The 16,185-nt window shown below is 40.1% G+C and overlaps 1 protein-coding gene across 8 annotated transcripts in view; it reads right to left on the bottom strand.

Annotated features, from left to right (window-relative positions):
• Positions 1-16,185, bottom strand: part of CDKL5 (cyclin dependent kinase like 5) — a 289,528-nt gene that overhangs the window by 90,119 nt on the left and 183,224 nt on the right. The gene's annotated exons all lie outside the window — the stretch shown is intronic.

Below are 16,185 nucleotides of genomic sequence, written 5' to 3'. Positions count from 1 at the left end.
TTTTTCACAAGTACTAAAATGTCACATAATACATTCAGAACTTGGAACATTTTGTCAGGTCCATTCTGGTTACGCAGTTGTCAAGCTGTCACACAGAAATAATGGAATTGCTTCCCAGAACAGACATTTCCTTCCATATTATAAGTGATAAATAATACAGGCTGCAAAGCATTTATCTTCAAAACTTATGCTCAAACTTTCTATTTTTCTGTATGTAACAAAAAGAATGGAACCGTCCCAACGAAACGTCAGCTATACTATCCATTCTAATCAAAAATACAAGATGCGTCAGAGTTGGTTTCCTACGTGTCTGAAACGCGTTGGTGCTATTCTAAGAAACAACTGTTGTAGCTTGGAATCTCTACATGGGCTAAATAGGATTATGACAATCCCATACTGATGGAAATGTTTCAATTTTTAATGTAAAAATCTGGGACTTTGACTTCCTTCAATTTATATATAACATTACATTTAATTTTAGACTGCTGAACTATAAAGTAGGAGGGCGCTGTGTCAGTATGCTGCGGGACTGCCATCAATACATTGTGATAATTATATAGGATACAGCAAATGTACAGGTAATATTTCCATAGGCACCAGTAGAGAAAGTCCATTCGTAATCATTATGTACACGAGTAAAACTGAGTAGTTCTGAAAACACTTCTACTTATGGGTCTGCACTACATTTCTACTAAAATCAGTCTACATATTGTTGATAGGCACTGCTGTACAGGCAGACCATACTGCAAGTGAACGATATGAGAAGACCTGTGTGATTGGGCTTTAAGGGAAGGTTGTTAGTTGATGCTATGGAGGGAAGAGTAAGATATGGTCACAGTGAAGCTAACCCCGGCAACGTCAGCACTCGTGCAGTCATTTAGCCAAGTGTTGTCCCGTGTAAAAGGGCCTTTAGGAGCCCTATGTGGGGCAAAAGTTTTCATTCACTCTATTCATGGGACTGGGATGGATCCTTCATAGCAAGTTGGGTGTTCTATTGGCATGGTATTATTGTACTATTGGTATTATTGTCCTTGTTACGGCAGGTGGGGAGGGGGCATTATGGAGTATGAGGTTCAAAGAGAATACTAGTGTACTTTGGATTATCTAGCTGTTCAGGGAGCTCCGTAGGGAAGGATACCTGGAAGTTGGTGTTTACAAATAAATGGCATTCCTGAGCTAGTAGCTGATGGTACGGGTAAGTAGTTTGAGTAGTTAAAATGTTGCAAGACGTTTGTAGCCTCAAGGACTTCTTCTGAAGAATGATTAGAGTAGTAGGCTTTAGATTAAAACAAGGTTAGATGGAATGTATCACCTATATTTATTTTACAAATTAAATCCAGCCACAGATATCAATTCTTTTTTTAATTCTATTTTCTGTACATAACTATGAGGGTGACGATGTTATCTGAGCTGCTGTTAATAGCATTCAGAGATTTGCCTTACAGGAGGCTCATAGACCATAGGAATCTATAGTATAGAGATGACTCTGACTTCTATGGGAGAGTGTTCTAGGCATGATCTGTGACCAACAGATGCAGTAAAGTGTAACATGATTCTTAATGCGTTATGATATATCGATGTGCTGCAGTTTGTTTACTCTTTCAATTACTTTACTAACGCATTTTGCTGTGTGATAATAAAGCAAAGGGTCGGTGATCCAGGGATTATTCTGATTGGCAGGATTTTTTCCCCCTTAAATGGGGAAAATTGGCTTCTACCTCATTGGATTTTTTTTTCCTTCCCCTGGATTAACCTTGGAGGGAAAATGGGCTGAACTGGATGGAAATATATATTTTTTCTGGCCTAACATACTAAGTTATCACAGACATGTTTCAGTCAGCTACATCTGTATACATGGAGGGTTGGGAGGTGAGTTGTGAGGATCACCTATTATAAATGGTGAATCCTGTGTTATCTACATGATAACATTGTAATCAACCCAGTGACATAAAGAACAGGAAGTTTCAGGCTGTTATTAGGCTTAGTAGCCAGAATGAAAATGGCAAGATTTGTGTTTGTCTATTTTAAATATGGATATTAAACATTTTTAGAACACATACTATAAATTCTTTAAAAAAATAAATTAAATGACAACTCATTCTTAGGTAAATTATTCATAACCCTCAATGCCTTTTATCATTAAATAAGCATGCAGCCCACTTTGAATAATAAAATCTGCCATTACTACCTCTTGTGGTAGGGTATTCCATAGCTTGACTATGCTAACTTAAAAAGACTGCTTTCTATATTTATTTCTCTACTTCTTTCAAGGCTTTCTACTCCTTAATTATCTAAGGCCTCCTTAACAGTTTTCAGTAAATAGTCAAGTTGTTCAACATCCTGCCTATTACAATGACTTTCATTGAGAAGCATAAGCTCTGTGTAACCTATAGGAATAGGTTACATAGGAATCATCTCAATTCTCAGTAAGTGCTTTTACTCGAAAATAGACATATATGTTCTAGAAAGCATCAGGTGAAATGTCATCAGCAAGAGTTATATAGACGTTGTGTTCTGACAGGGCTGGAATGATTCAGCAGGGTTTTCTGAGCAACTTGCAAAATCTAACCATAGCGTACAGACTTTCATGAAATCTTCACGCTTGGTTACACTCATCTATTAATAATTCAGTTAACATGCACTTGGGTAAAGATTCCACCTAACAACAGTTACTGATATGCAGAAGTAGATGAATAACAAAACACAACAATGCTTTGTCTTGTGTCAGGAGAGAAAAATGCAAAACAATCATAGGCCCACCGGGGATGGGATTCAACCCAGACCGGCTGTTTTATCAGAGGACAACTTAGGATTGCAAAAAAGTTCATAAACACAAGTAGACCATTTAACATTTTATAAATTCATGAAAAAGTAGCTCTACAGATATTGTTTTGCTATACCTGGGTGGTGGGCATGGAAATGTATGGTACACATACGAACAACCACAGCTCCCTGTAATAATGACAGCACAGCATCCCAATACCAATGGCAGTCACAACACCCATAACAATACCAGCTAGGACTATCCAAGGGGAACATATATTTTGAATTATCAATCCACTAAAGGACCTTATGCCTAATAAGGAGGCCCTGACAGGTACACTTTAGATTAGAGCATTTGTAAATACCCTATCAAACCAAAAAAGGTGGTGCACTAAAGCCCACTAAATTGCCCCTGAAGTACTAATAAGAAGGCCAGCACATCAAATAGTCCAAACACTCTAGAGAAACAGATCAACTTTGTTTCTATCGAATGATTGATACAAGTCTCACTAATGTTAAAAGAGAAAAATAATAGTTTATTATTAGAGATGAGCGAACACGTTCGGCCCCGCCCCTTTTTCGCCCGAACACCGAACTTTGCGAACACCTCGGTGTTTGGGCGAAAAAGTTCGGGGGCCGCCGTGGCAGCGCGGGGGGGTGCGGCGGGGAGTGGGGGGGAGAGGGAGAGAGAGAGGGCTCCCCCCTGTTCCCCGCTACTGCCGCCCGCGCCGCCGCGCATCTCCCCGCCCCCCGGCGGCACCCGGACACTTACGCGCGAACACTGCAGTGTTCGCTAAAGCCGGTGTCCGGGTGCGGATGTGTCCGTAACGGACACGTTCGCTCATCTCTATTTATTATATGTTGGAAACAACTGTACATTTCCATCTTTGCCACTTTTGACCCTAAGGGCTCGTGCCCATGGCGGGGTCGGATTCCGACAGCCAAATCACGCAGCGGAATCAGACCTGGTATTCACCAGAGACCCTATAGTCTCCTCTCCAGATCCTCAGCGAGCACCTCGGCCGGCGAGCGGCGTGCTACGCTGTGCAGCGGGGGATGCTCCAGCGCTGAGCTGTGAAGTGGATTCACGCGATACTTCGCAGTGCCCACTGTGTGGAATATCGTGGGATGGACAGCTTCCATTGACTGCAATGGAAGTCATCCGTCTGATTTTCCGCATAGAATAGAACACGCTGCGAGTCTCCCCTGCAAGCGGAAAATCGCTGTTGATTTCCGCTCATAGGCAGGGGAGAATCTGTTAACATAGCATGTCCATAGACGGCTACTACTGTGGGATTTGTGGCGGGCACTGGCCCTAACACATAGGAGCAAATATGTTCGAATTCAATGTCAGTAGGCATACAGAAGACATGAAAACTATGAAGGAACACATATTCAATTTAGTAAACAAAAGAGTGTTTTGAGGCAGAATGTTTTATATTTTAGATTATTTGTAGTAGCCCCCTTTTGCTTTGATAACAGTTTTGTCCACTCTTGCATTCTCTCAATCAGCTTCATGGTAGTCACTGGGAATGTTTTTCATTTAACAGGTATACCTTGTCAAGAGTTAATTTGTGGAATTTCTTGCCTTCTAAATATGTTTTAAACCATCAATTGTGTTGTGTAGAGTTAGGGTTGGTACACCATTTCACACAGTGTTTAAAGGAAGTGGACAAAAATATGGAAATGCCATACAAAATGTGTGCTCAATATTGAGTGGAGGTAATATGACACAGATGCTGCCGGGCAGAAGTGAACATCTTACCAAGCAACAAGGTTCCATTGGTCAAGGGTTTGAGCCACTTAGCTGCTGTTACCAGATGGCTCCCAAAACCACCCAGAGCAGGGCAAGAGGTGAAGTAAACACAAATTTGTTGGGAAAGTTCTCTGCCGAGCAGGAGTCAAAAGGGCAATTCGGTGCTAATGATTAAAATTCCATGCATTTTGTACGATGTTCCCATATTTTTGTCTACCCCCTGTATTGCTACTCAATTATTCTTCTAATCCACATTATGGAAAGGACCATTCAACTAAGTAAAGAGAAACGACAATCCATTAAGACATGAAGGTTAATCAATTTGGAAAATTACAGGAATTTCGAAGGAATCCTCCAGTGCATTCAAGAACATGAAACACTATGATGATACTGACTCTTATGAGGACTGCTGCCCCAGGAAAGGAAGACCAAGAGTTACCTGTGCTGCAGAGGATTAGTTCATTAACGTTACAGGCCTCACAAATCAAATTGCTGCAAAGAAGCCACTACTGAGGAACATCAACAAGAAGAAAACTGATTGGGCATTAGAGCACATAAGTTCTGTACTTTGGTCTGAGGAGTCAAAATTTGAGATTTTGGTTCTATGTCTTTGTGAGGTACAGAAAAAGTGAGCGGTTTCTACGTTTGTGGTTCCCACTGTGAAGCAAGGAGGAGGTGGTGTGAAGGCGTTTTGCTTCTGATATTGTTGGTGATTTATTGAAAATTCATGGCACACGTAACGAGCATGGCTACCACATGGTTTGTGCTTAGTAGGACCATCATTTGTTTTTCAACTGGACAATGACCTCAAACAGACCTCCAGGCCATGTAAGGGCAATTTGACAAAGAAGGAGAGGGATGGAGTGCTGCGTCAGATGACATGGCCTCCACAGCCATCTGACCTAAGCCTAAATGAGATTATGTGGAGTGAAATGGACTGCAGAGTGAATCACCCATCACACACCGGCAATGTGATTGCAGGATCCTGAAGGGGTTCTTATGGCAACCAGAAGCTTGAAAATGGCCTCCAGGTCTGTCAGGTACAGTGGTCCAGGAGGTTTGGCCTCTGTATGAGGTTCATAAGCTATATAATACACTGCTATACTGCAGTAAAGCAGTGTAGTATAAGAACAATCAAAAGTGGGACAAAAGTAAAGAGAAAAAGAAAAGTTAAAAAAACCTGTAAGAACCTGTTATCACCATGCTTGTAATGGCCTAAGTAAAAAAGTTAGGACATTTAACTTACACACTGCAAACCATGAAAAAAATACAAAAACCATGGAGAAAAATGGAATAGAACGTGATCAAAAAGTCGTACAGATCAGCAAATGGTACCATTAAAAAGTACAACTTGTCCCGCAAAAAATAACCTCTTCACACAGCACCATTGACAAGAAAAAAATATGTTAGGGGTCTTTTAAATGTGGCGATGGAAAAAAACATTTTTTTGTAAAGGGGAAAAAAACTATATAAATTTGGTATCAACATAATTAATTGAACATATTATTTATACTGCACAGTGAACGCTTAAAAAAAAAAACGTCAGAATTGCATATTTTGTTATCTTCCCTCTAGAAAAAAAGCAACAAAAATTGATCAAAATGTTATATGTTCCCAAAAATGGCATCATTGACAACTATAGCTCATCCTAAAAAAGACAAGCCCTCATAGACCTCTGTTATTGGAAAAGTTAAACTTTTATGGCTCTTGGGATGCAGTAACACAAAAAGCACACCTTTAGAAAAACAAAAGTATTTTTAGTGTACAAAAATAGAAAAACATAAAAAACTGTATAAACGTGGTATCACAAGGATTGTGCTGACCCAGAGAATAATGTTATCACATTATTTATTCTGCATGCTGAACACTATAAAAATGAAAAAAAAAAAGGCAGAATTTCTTTTTTTTTTCAAATCTCTCTGAAAAAAATAAGCTAATACAAGTTTTAGAACACATTATATGTACCTCAAAATAATAACATAAAAAAATACAATTTGTACCGCAAAAAACAAGCCCTCTATTGACAGAAAAACTGAAAAGTTAAGGCTCTTGGAATGATACGAACCTGAAAAATTAGTTGGTCATTAAAGGGGTTGTCCCGCGAAAGCAAGTGGGTCTATACACTTCTGTATGGCCATATTAATGCACTTTGTAATGTACATTGTGCATTAATTATGAGCCATACAGAAGTTATTCACTTACCTGTTCCGTTGCTAGCGTCCTCGTCTCCATGGTGCCGTCTAATTTTCAACGTCTAATCGCCGGATTAGACGCGCTTGCGCAGTCCGGTCTTCTTCTTTTCTGAATGGGGCCGCTCGTGCCGGAGAGCGGCTCCTCGTAGCTCCGCCCCGTCACGTGCCGATTCCAGCCAATCAGGAGGCTGGAATCGGCAATGGACCGCACAGAAGCCCTGCGGTCCACCGAGGGTGAAGATCCCAGCGGCCATCTTCACAAGGTAAGTAAGAAGTCACCGGAGCGTGGGGATTCAGGTAAGCACTATCCGGTTTTCTTTTTTAACCCCTGCATCAGGTTTGTCTCGCGCCGAACGGGGGGGCTATTGAAAAAAAAAAAAACCGTTTCGGCGCGGGACAACCCCTTTAAAGCTTTGGTACTAAAGGGTTAACACTTTTTTGTCTACTGTTTAACCCATATATAATACATAGTTTTCATGTCTTCAATATGAATCTACAAGCTAATAAAAAACAAAACAAAACAAGAAAAGGCTTGGAAGGAAATGGTGTGTCCAAACTTTTGACTGGTACTGCATAATAAGGAATGAGTCTAATGAAATCAGCAGCGAAATGCTAGCTGTATAGCCCATCTCCTCTTCAGATTTCCACCAACATGAGAACTGCAATGTACGTGTTATGTGAAAAAATGTAGAGATTAGGCCAGGTTGATTTCCTTTTCCTAACCAATATACTTTTAATCCATTCCTGATCAGCATCAGCAGCACATTGTTACTGGAGTGAAGGCAAACCAGGACACAACTCACACTGAATACTTTAGAGGAAAACTTTTGCTTTCTGAAAATATGGGCAATTCTTCCAAGTTTCTCAAATTGCTCAAATGTTTTTTCTTTTTTTAGGTTTCTTTTTCAATTTCCATAAAAGCTAATCATATGAAGCCAGAAGATTTAAGACAGATTTTAAATTAGCCTTTCAAACTGTCAAAAATATGGTGTATTACCCCGAACTGCACATATCTCTTAGAAAGTTTTCTATGAAGTAATTAAAATAAAAAGTTGCCAAAATTCACAAAAATCTCAGTAAGTACAGAAAAGTAGACTAGGAAATATAAACAGCCAGGAACTAAATAATGCACTGCATGTTTCTGCAGCTAAAATATTAACTTTTTCAAATAAAAGTGGAGTGATGCAATGTGGATGCAAACAACATTGTCTGTAGACTCGTACACTCCTTGTCAAAAACAATCAACCACCTAGAAAGTTATTGGAATCGAACGAAACTTTATATGTGCGATTGTAACGTTGATATAAGTAAAGGTGCTTTTACACAGGCCAATAATAGTTTGGATCTCCACGATCCAGTGAGAATCTGAGTGATTATCGTTCAGTATAAATTAACCCTTTCAGTGGCGGGTTTCTTACCACCCTGTCAGACCCACCAGGGCAGGTTTTTTAAATGGGTCAATCATTTAATTTCAACTAATTTTCCAGTCGCATTCCAAGAGCCATAACTTTTTCTTTTCTCCATTGACACGCCCATGTGGGGGCTTGTTTTTTGTGGGACAAGTTGTATTTTTTGATGGCATCATTTTTGGGTCTATATAATGTATTGCATAATTTTTGTAAAAAAAATTTGTTGGGAGATTGGGGGGAAAAAAAGCAATTCTGCCATTAGTTTTTTGGATTTCCTTTTTTCGGCGCTTAGCATGCAGAATAAATAATGTGATAACATTGTTCTCTGAGTCAGCACGATTCCGGCGATACCAAGTTTATACAGTTTTTTTATGTTTTGCTATTTTTGTACATTTAAAACATTTTTTTTCTTAAAGGTTTGCTTTTGTGTCGCCACATTCCAAGAGCCGTATTCATTTTATTTCTCCATTGCCAGATCTCTAGAAGGCCTTGTTTATTGCGGGATGAACTCTAGTCTTCATTTATCTAATTTTTGGGAACATGTAAAATTTGGATAGCTTTTTATTCCATTTTTTCTAGGGGCAAAATTAACAAAATCTGTAATTCTAGCATGTTTTTTACTTTTATTTTTCACCACATTCTCTGACCAGTATAAATAATGTATTAAAATAATTCTACAGGCCAGTAAGATTATGCCAATACCAAATTGAAATAGTTTTTTTCTTATTCGCTACTTTTTCACACTTAGAGCTCCCACACACTTGCGATTGCGTTTTTTGTTAACGCGATTGTCAATGGGACTTTCTAATGTTAAAAACGCAACGCAATGCACTAAAAGCGCAGTTGCGTTTTTTTACAATAGAAAGTCCCATTGACAATTGCGTTAACAAAAAACACAATCGCAAGTGTGTGGGAGCCCTAAAAAAAAAAAGATTATTTTTGTTATCGCTGCATTCAAAGTCCCCGAAACTGTGTAAGGGCTCAGTCACATGGGCACATCCGGGCACCGATGCGCCCTGTCTTACTGCATGAAGAAGACGGCTGTCCTGCAGGTGCGGACAACTCTTTGCAGCGCCGGAAGAAAGAACACATGCGGCCGTCTTATCCTGCAGGAAGACAGGCGCATTGGTGCCCGGATGTGCCCGTGTGACTGAGCCCTCATGGTTTTTATTTTGCAGGATGAGTTGCACCATTTGTTGATCTGTGCAGCATTTTGATCACTTTCTATTCCATTTTTTGTATGGGGAGATAGGGTAAATTAGCCATTTTTGCCACATTAAAAAAATGTTTTTCTCCAGGCCGTGCACCCTGTAGATTAAATAATGTACTAACTTCCTTCTCTGGTACATTACAAACGCAGGGATACCACATGTGTAATTTTGTTTGTAATTTTTTACAAAGTAAGGGTGGGTTCACACGAGCATGTTTTGGTGCGTGCATACGCATGCACAAAAACATGATTGTATTTACAACAATGCATTCCCTATGGTGTGTACACATGTCCGTACTTTGCAGGTGCGTGCCTGCAAAGATAGGACATGCGTGCACCATACGGAATGCACGTATTGTTTTCAATGGAGCTGCGGCTGCTGCTGGCGGCTCCATTGAAGACAATGCTCTGCCGACACCCCTGCATTCTTTTTCAGGGAAGGGCTTTACATATAAGCTCTTCCCTGAAAAAGAACCATTTTAGTGTAAAAAAAAAAATACTTACATCTACGCCACTGCCGTGACCCCTGCGGGCATGAAGAACACATCTGCCGCATGCGGCAGATGTTTCCTTCACCCCCGCTAGTTAAAATAATTCCCTGCTGCTACATCTGCCATATCTGTGGCAGATGCAGCAGAAGAATTCTTCAATTCTCAACCACAGCTGTCACACATGACAGCTGCGGTAAAGAATCCTGCTGCCGGCATCCCCATCATCGGATTTCAGGAAAGGGCTTTAAACATAAGCCCTTCCCTGAAAATCCAAGAAAAGTAGTGTAAAAAAAAAAAAAACATACTACCTCCCTTCAGCTGCCGGGGCTCAGCCGCGACTTCTGGCGCTGTCCCAGCTTTTGTAGTTCTCAGCTATCAGCAGCCGGAGATTTAAAATCCCCGCCTGCTGGTAGCTCTGATTGTGATTGGCTGAGCACTTTAGCCAATCACAATCAGAGCTACCAGCAGGTGGGGATTTTTAATCACTGGCTGCGGATAGCTGAAAACTATAGAGCCGGGGACAGCGGCAGAAGTTGTCGCTGAGCCTCGGCAGCCATCAATGGCTTTTCAGGGAAGGGCTTCATAAGCCCTTTCCTGAAAATCCTGTTGAAATAGTGTAAAAAAAAAAATACTCACCTGCCGGAGCTCAGCGGTGGGTATTTACTCAGAGGTGAGTATTTTTTTTTTCACCATTTTATTTTTTTTCCACCCTTACCTTGTAAAAAAATTAAAAACAAAATTACATATGTGGTAAGTCTTTTCTAATATCTAATTTGTGTCTCCTCCCTTTCAGTTTCATCCCATTGCTTCTAGTGTTTCCTTGTGCAAATGAGAGTAGGGATGATCCCTCTGCACTGTGACAGCCCTTCAGTTATTTGTAGACAGCTATTAAGTCTCCTCTCAGCCTTCTTTTTTGTAAGCTAACATTCCCAGATCCTTTAACCATTCCTCATAGGACATGATTTGCCGACCGTTCACCATCTTGGTAACTCTTCTCTGAACTTACTACAGTTTGTCTATGTCTTTTTTAAAGTGGGGTGCCCAGAACTGGACACAGTATTCCAGATGAGGTCTGACTAAGGAAGAGTAGAGGGGAATAATTACTTTACATGATCTAGACTCAATGCCTCTCTTAATACATCACATAATTGTGTTTGCCTTTTTGGCTGCTGCATCACATTGTTGACTCATGTTCAGTCTATGATCTATTAGTATTCCCAAGTCTTTTTCACATGTGCTGTTGCTTAGCCCAATTCCTCCCATTCTGTATGTGCTTTTTTCATTTTTCTAGCCCAGATGTAGGACTTTGCATTTCTGCTTGCTAAATACCATTCTGTTAGTCGCCGCCCACTGTTCAAGCTTTCCTAGATCTTTTACTCTCTCTCTTCCCTAGTGTTAGCTATCCCTCCTAGCTTTGTACCACCAGCAAATTTGATAAGTTTCCCATCAATTTAATGTGTGAAAAATGAGAAAGTGTTGAAACGATGTTAATAAAACAATTAAATACTTACATGTACTGTAGAAAATTATAGATACCTTCTTCCAAAAGGGTGCTGAGCTGCAAAGCTGTGGACATGCACAGCACCATGTTTGAAAGAAAGCAGCCATGTTTTTCTAATTCTGCAGAACCCTTTTAAATGTGCTATGAAATTCAATATAGACTTCTGGACTTGAAGGTTGGTCTGTGCTGAAATGGTTATCAATGTGTTTTGATGCACCCTCTCACTTCTAACTGCATGGTATACAATTGCTTCACTGCTTGTAATCAGTTTCAACTGAATCACTGGGTTGAAGTGGGTGAAATGAACAATGCAGGAAACAGCCGGAACATTTTCATCTTAGATTTAATATCACACTCATTGTAGGAACAGCTGTAATACATGGCAAAGTTCTGAAAAGTAATATAAAATATAATACCAAAATTACCTGTAATTGACTTCACTGTCTGAGGAATATGACAATCAAAAATAAGGATAGTTGTGAGCATCTGAAGACATGCTGAGTCTCTTAATGTTTTTAGTCTGCCAGAAATCTCCTACAATGCCTGACTGAAGCATCCGTAATTAGTGTATTGTATGCTGTCAATACAGGTCTTTTATGTCAATGAACGTTTTGCTTAAGGCTATGTTCACACCAGGTTCGCCGCATATTCCGAAAGTCTTCCAGAAGATTATGTTGAATATGTCCATAATGTCTAAGAATGTTCTGAAATTATGCCAGAAGAGTGTCCTTTCAGCATAATAGGCTGGTATGCCTTTTTATTCACTCTATTAAAAAGCACAGCTGACTACATTTTTCAAAATAGCAGATCCCGCATAAAACGTATACCTGTACTACATTTTTTCACTATGATTGTCAAATGGGCAATATATGCAACTGTATGACATATAGCTGCATACATTCAGCGTATATATGTTGAGCGTGAACCAAAAACAAAGTCTGAGCAAAGCCTACACTATCAAGATAAATTATCTCTGCCTATATGTGTTTTAGTAGGGCACTTGATGAGGATATAGAAAAATAATTCTGTAGAGTACCGTTAGCCGGTATAAACATTCAACAGGCATCATGTTATAGAGCAGGAGAAGCCGAGCAAAAGCGATATATAGTTTTATGGGAAAAAATGTAGTATAGCTTGTATTTTATTCATTTACATCTCTGCACATTCTGAGCTGAACAGTCCAATGGACGGAGCTATCAGTGATTGACATCTGTGAATGACTGTGCATACAGAAATAACTTGTAAGACTGACCACTGAGCCCAGGTTTAAGGCAACAAAATACAAGCTATAGAGAATCTTTCCCTATATGCACATATAGGGAAGGCTTAGTAGGACCGCCCACTGGACTCCTAAGCATAGAAACAGCAGAGATTTATTTGAATAAAATACAAGTTCTACTGAATCTTTCCCCATAGAACTATATATCAATCTGCTCGGCTCCTCCTGCTCTATAACATCATGCCTGCAGTTTGGATAGTATTTTATAGCTGACAGACTCCTTTTAAACAATGTAAAAGATTATGTAAGAAATGTTAAGGTTGGACAGACACCTTGCTATGCATCAAAAGCACTGCTGATTGGTGAAGATCCTAGGGGTCAACCCCCCAATAATCAGAACTTTAAAGGGGTTATTCAGAGAAACAAAAATGAATTAATCTGTGCTGGCAGTCTCACAAGCAGAAACTTACTAATAAGAATGCTGCAGCCAGGATCCGCCGTTTCACGGATGCAGCCATCTGTCAGGCTGCACAGGAAGTTTTCTCCTCCGGCAATGACTACCCAACACTTGTGATTAAGGGCTGCATTTTTCCCATTGTTTGTCTGGTAATCATTATTGGCATCATGTGAAAGGGGTAGGGTCAGCTCATTGTGGTCATGTGATCCACTGTTTTACTCAAAGGGATGGAGGGACTGGAAAAGACTATTCATTGGTGGAGATGGCAGCAGCACAGGAGAATAAAGAGGATGCTGGGACTTGAAGTCTTTCGGTGCATGACATAAGTCCCGTCTCAATTCCAAAGGTTCAGAGGCGGCACAGGTGGCACAATGGGCAAATGTAAGTACACGGAAAAAAACTATTTGAGTGCCACCATTTATGGGGATATTGACAGATGTGATGTGAGTGATATTGAAGATTTGTTTGTTTATAAATTCTTTATTTGTAATTTTCATCTAACAGAAACATTTGCAGTTTGGTATCAGTTGAGAGGCACGCATGTCTAGAGTACATTCAAGTAAAATAAGCGGTATAACCATGAATCAACATGAAAACACTTTTTACAGGCATGCCAGTGTTTTCTTCTTTATAGATATTATTTTAACAATAACCTGAATCAGGAACCATGAGGAGAAGGGGAGATACATATAGGGAAGGAGAAAAAGAGAACTGAAGTATAGGGGGTAAGGGAAGGCAAAAGGTTAAGGGTGTACAGGGGCGGAGAAATAAAGAAGGCGGTTTGTTTAGTTTTTTGCTTTCCGAATAACCCCTTAAATTATCCAAAGAATGGAATATTAATGTATATTCCTGGAAAATACCTTTAAATTGTAGGCATAAGTGTCGTGTTCATGGCTGTACAGTGCTGGTATACTTTATGTTATAAACAATTCATTATTCTATTTTTTATCCTACTGCTATGTGTTAATAGTTGCATTGGCTTAAGGGTGGATTCAGACGACCATATATCGGCTCGGTTTTCACGCCGAGACGATATACGGTGTCCTCATTTGCAGGGGGGGGGGGAGGATGGAAGAGCCAGGAGCAGGAACTGAGCTCCCGCCCCCTCTCTGCCTCCTCTCCACCCCCTCTGCACTATTTGCAATGAAAGGAGGCGGGATTGGGCGGGGCTAAGTACCGAGAATTAGCCCCGCCTCTCCTTATTACAAATAGTGCAGAGGGGCGGAGAGGAGGCAGAGAGGGGGCGGGAGCTCAGAGCACTGCTCCTGGCTCTTCCAGCCTCCCCCCCTGCAGAGAGAGATGACGTATATCGGCTGGGTGTGAAAACCGAGCCGATATACGTTCGTCTGAATCCACCCTTAGCCGTCTATTTTCCTTTTTCTATTCATCTCTCTATATTTAATTTTCTGTCTTGTTCTTTTTTAAGTAGAAATGTTATCTGTATATCTAAGCTCACACATTGCTTTTGTCATTCATTCCAAAGATAGGTAAATAATGTAAATATCCAAATAATGGCACAAATATGCTATTTCTGAATTACAAAATAAGATGAATTAATAAAAACATGGCACTTAAAGTTGTTTTTTTGTTGGGATTACAATATTGATCGCCTATCCACAGCGTAACAAATTAGTGGGAGTCTGCCTCTCAATACCCCGCCAACCAGCTCTTTAAAGGGGCCATGGTACTTGAGAAAACCTTGCAGTCTCGTTGTTTTTTTAAACATGCTGTACATTTAGTAGGGGTTGGGCTGGGTATTGCAGCTTTGTCCCATTCACTTGAAGAATAGGCCAACAATACTAGAAATCTCCTTTAATGTCTGTCATGTATAGCAAAATGTAAAAAACGAAAAAAAAGTAAAAAAATAACTAAACATTCTGAGGAGCACTATCATAAGATGTACGGTTTGTCATATTTCTATTTGTTCAGAGACTATTTTAGTTAATAAGATAATACAACCATGTTTGCTTGCTTTGACTTCACGCATTGTCCACGCTCCCACCACATTGCAAAGAGTACAAACACCTCCACAAGCAGCTGTTTGAATTTCACTCTCACATACAGAGCAATTAATGGTCATTGTTTGGTGCCTCCACATATGTAATTTAGAGCAATTACACATGAAATAAAGACCTTGTGGGATGAAGGAAATTACACATACAACACAAGGCTCACTTTAAGGCAGCCACAGGAATATTCCAGATTTATATGCATATAAAATCCATATCATGTTAGGTATAAGGTACATATACTGTAGCTCAGGAGACTCAACTTAGAGAACCAAGTATAAAAACCATAAGTCATTTATTATTGTCCAGAGAATTCAATTCAAAATACTAATGATGACCTAGAAGGCTATCCACAACTCGTGCCCTCCAACTTTGACCTAATCTCCTTGCAAGACCTCCTTCTTTAAACACTTCTTCTCTGCTCCTTACACAACTATCTTCAAGTCTTCCATTATCTCGATACCTCAAAAACATCAAACTCTCCCCCAACCTTTGAAAGCTTCAAAAGCAACCTATAAACCTATCTAATCAGAAAAGCTTACACCCTACCATAAACTCTACTGCCATTACACTACTATGGAAGTAGTGTCTACCCTCACCTACTGTCTCCTTCCGCATTTCCTTGCACATTGTAGGTCCTCGTGGGCAGGGTCCTCTCGTCCTCTATATCAGTCTGAAACTCATTTAGTTCCTGCTTACTGTACTTGTTTTTAGTTATGTTCAGAAGATGGTGACAGATGCCAATGAATCCTTGCTGGTCAGTTGTACATCTCCCAGTGTAAAGAGCGAGATGTATAGCCAGCTCTATGGAGACGAAGAATAGTAGTAATGATCGCTTGTCCCCATAGCAGCAGTTCTTGGCCCATGTAAAACAAATCTAAACAAGCATGTTGACTAGCACCCATTACGCTGTGCCAAGAATCGGCCCGTGCAAAGGGACCCAAATACATAGGTATGTGTAGTATTAATGAAGAACACTGTCTGCCCTATTCAGGGTGACAATCACTGAAGGTGAATAGATAATGAGGTAAGGCCAAGTTCTAAGAAGTTATTTATAAAAAGGTACTTAAATAAGGGAAACCAAGTAGATAGTACAAAGCACAGGACAAAGCACCTAAAGCTGGTCTCACACGAACAGGTCAAAATCCGCATGCGGCAGCCCACAGCATAACCCTGTG

The sequence above is a fragment of the Eleutherodactylus coqui genome, chromosome 4 (genome assembly GCF_035609145.1).
Source record: "Eleutherodactylus coqui strain aEleCoq1 chromosome 4, aEleCoq1.hap1, whole genome shotgun sequence".
NCBI lineage: Eukaryota > Metazoa > Chordata > Amphibia > Anura > Eleutherodactylidae > Eleutherodactylus > Eleutherodactylus coqui.
This window is presented reverse-complemented; position numbering and strand designations above follow the sequence as displayed.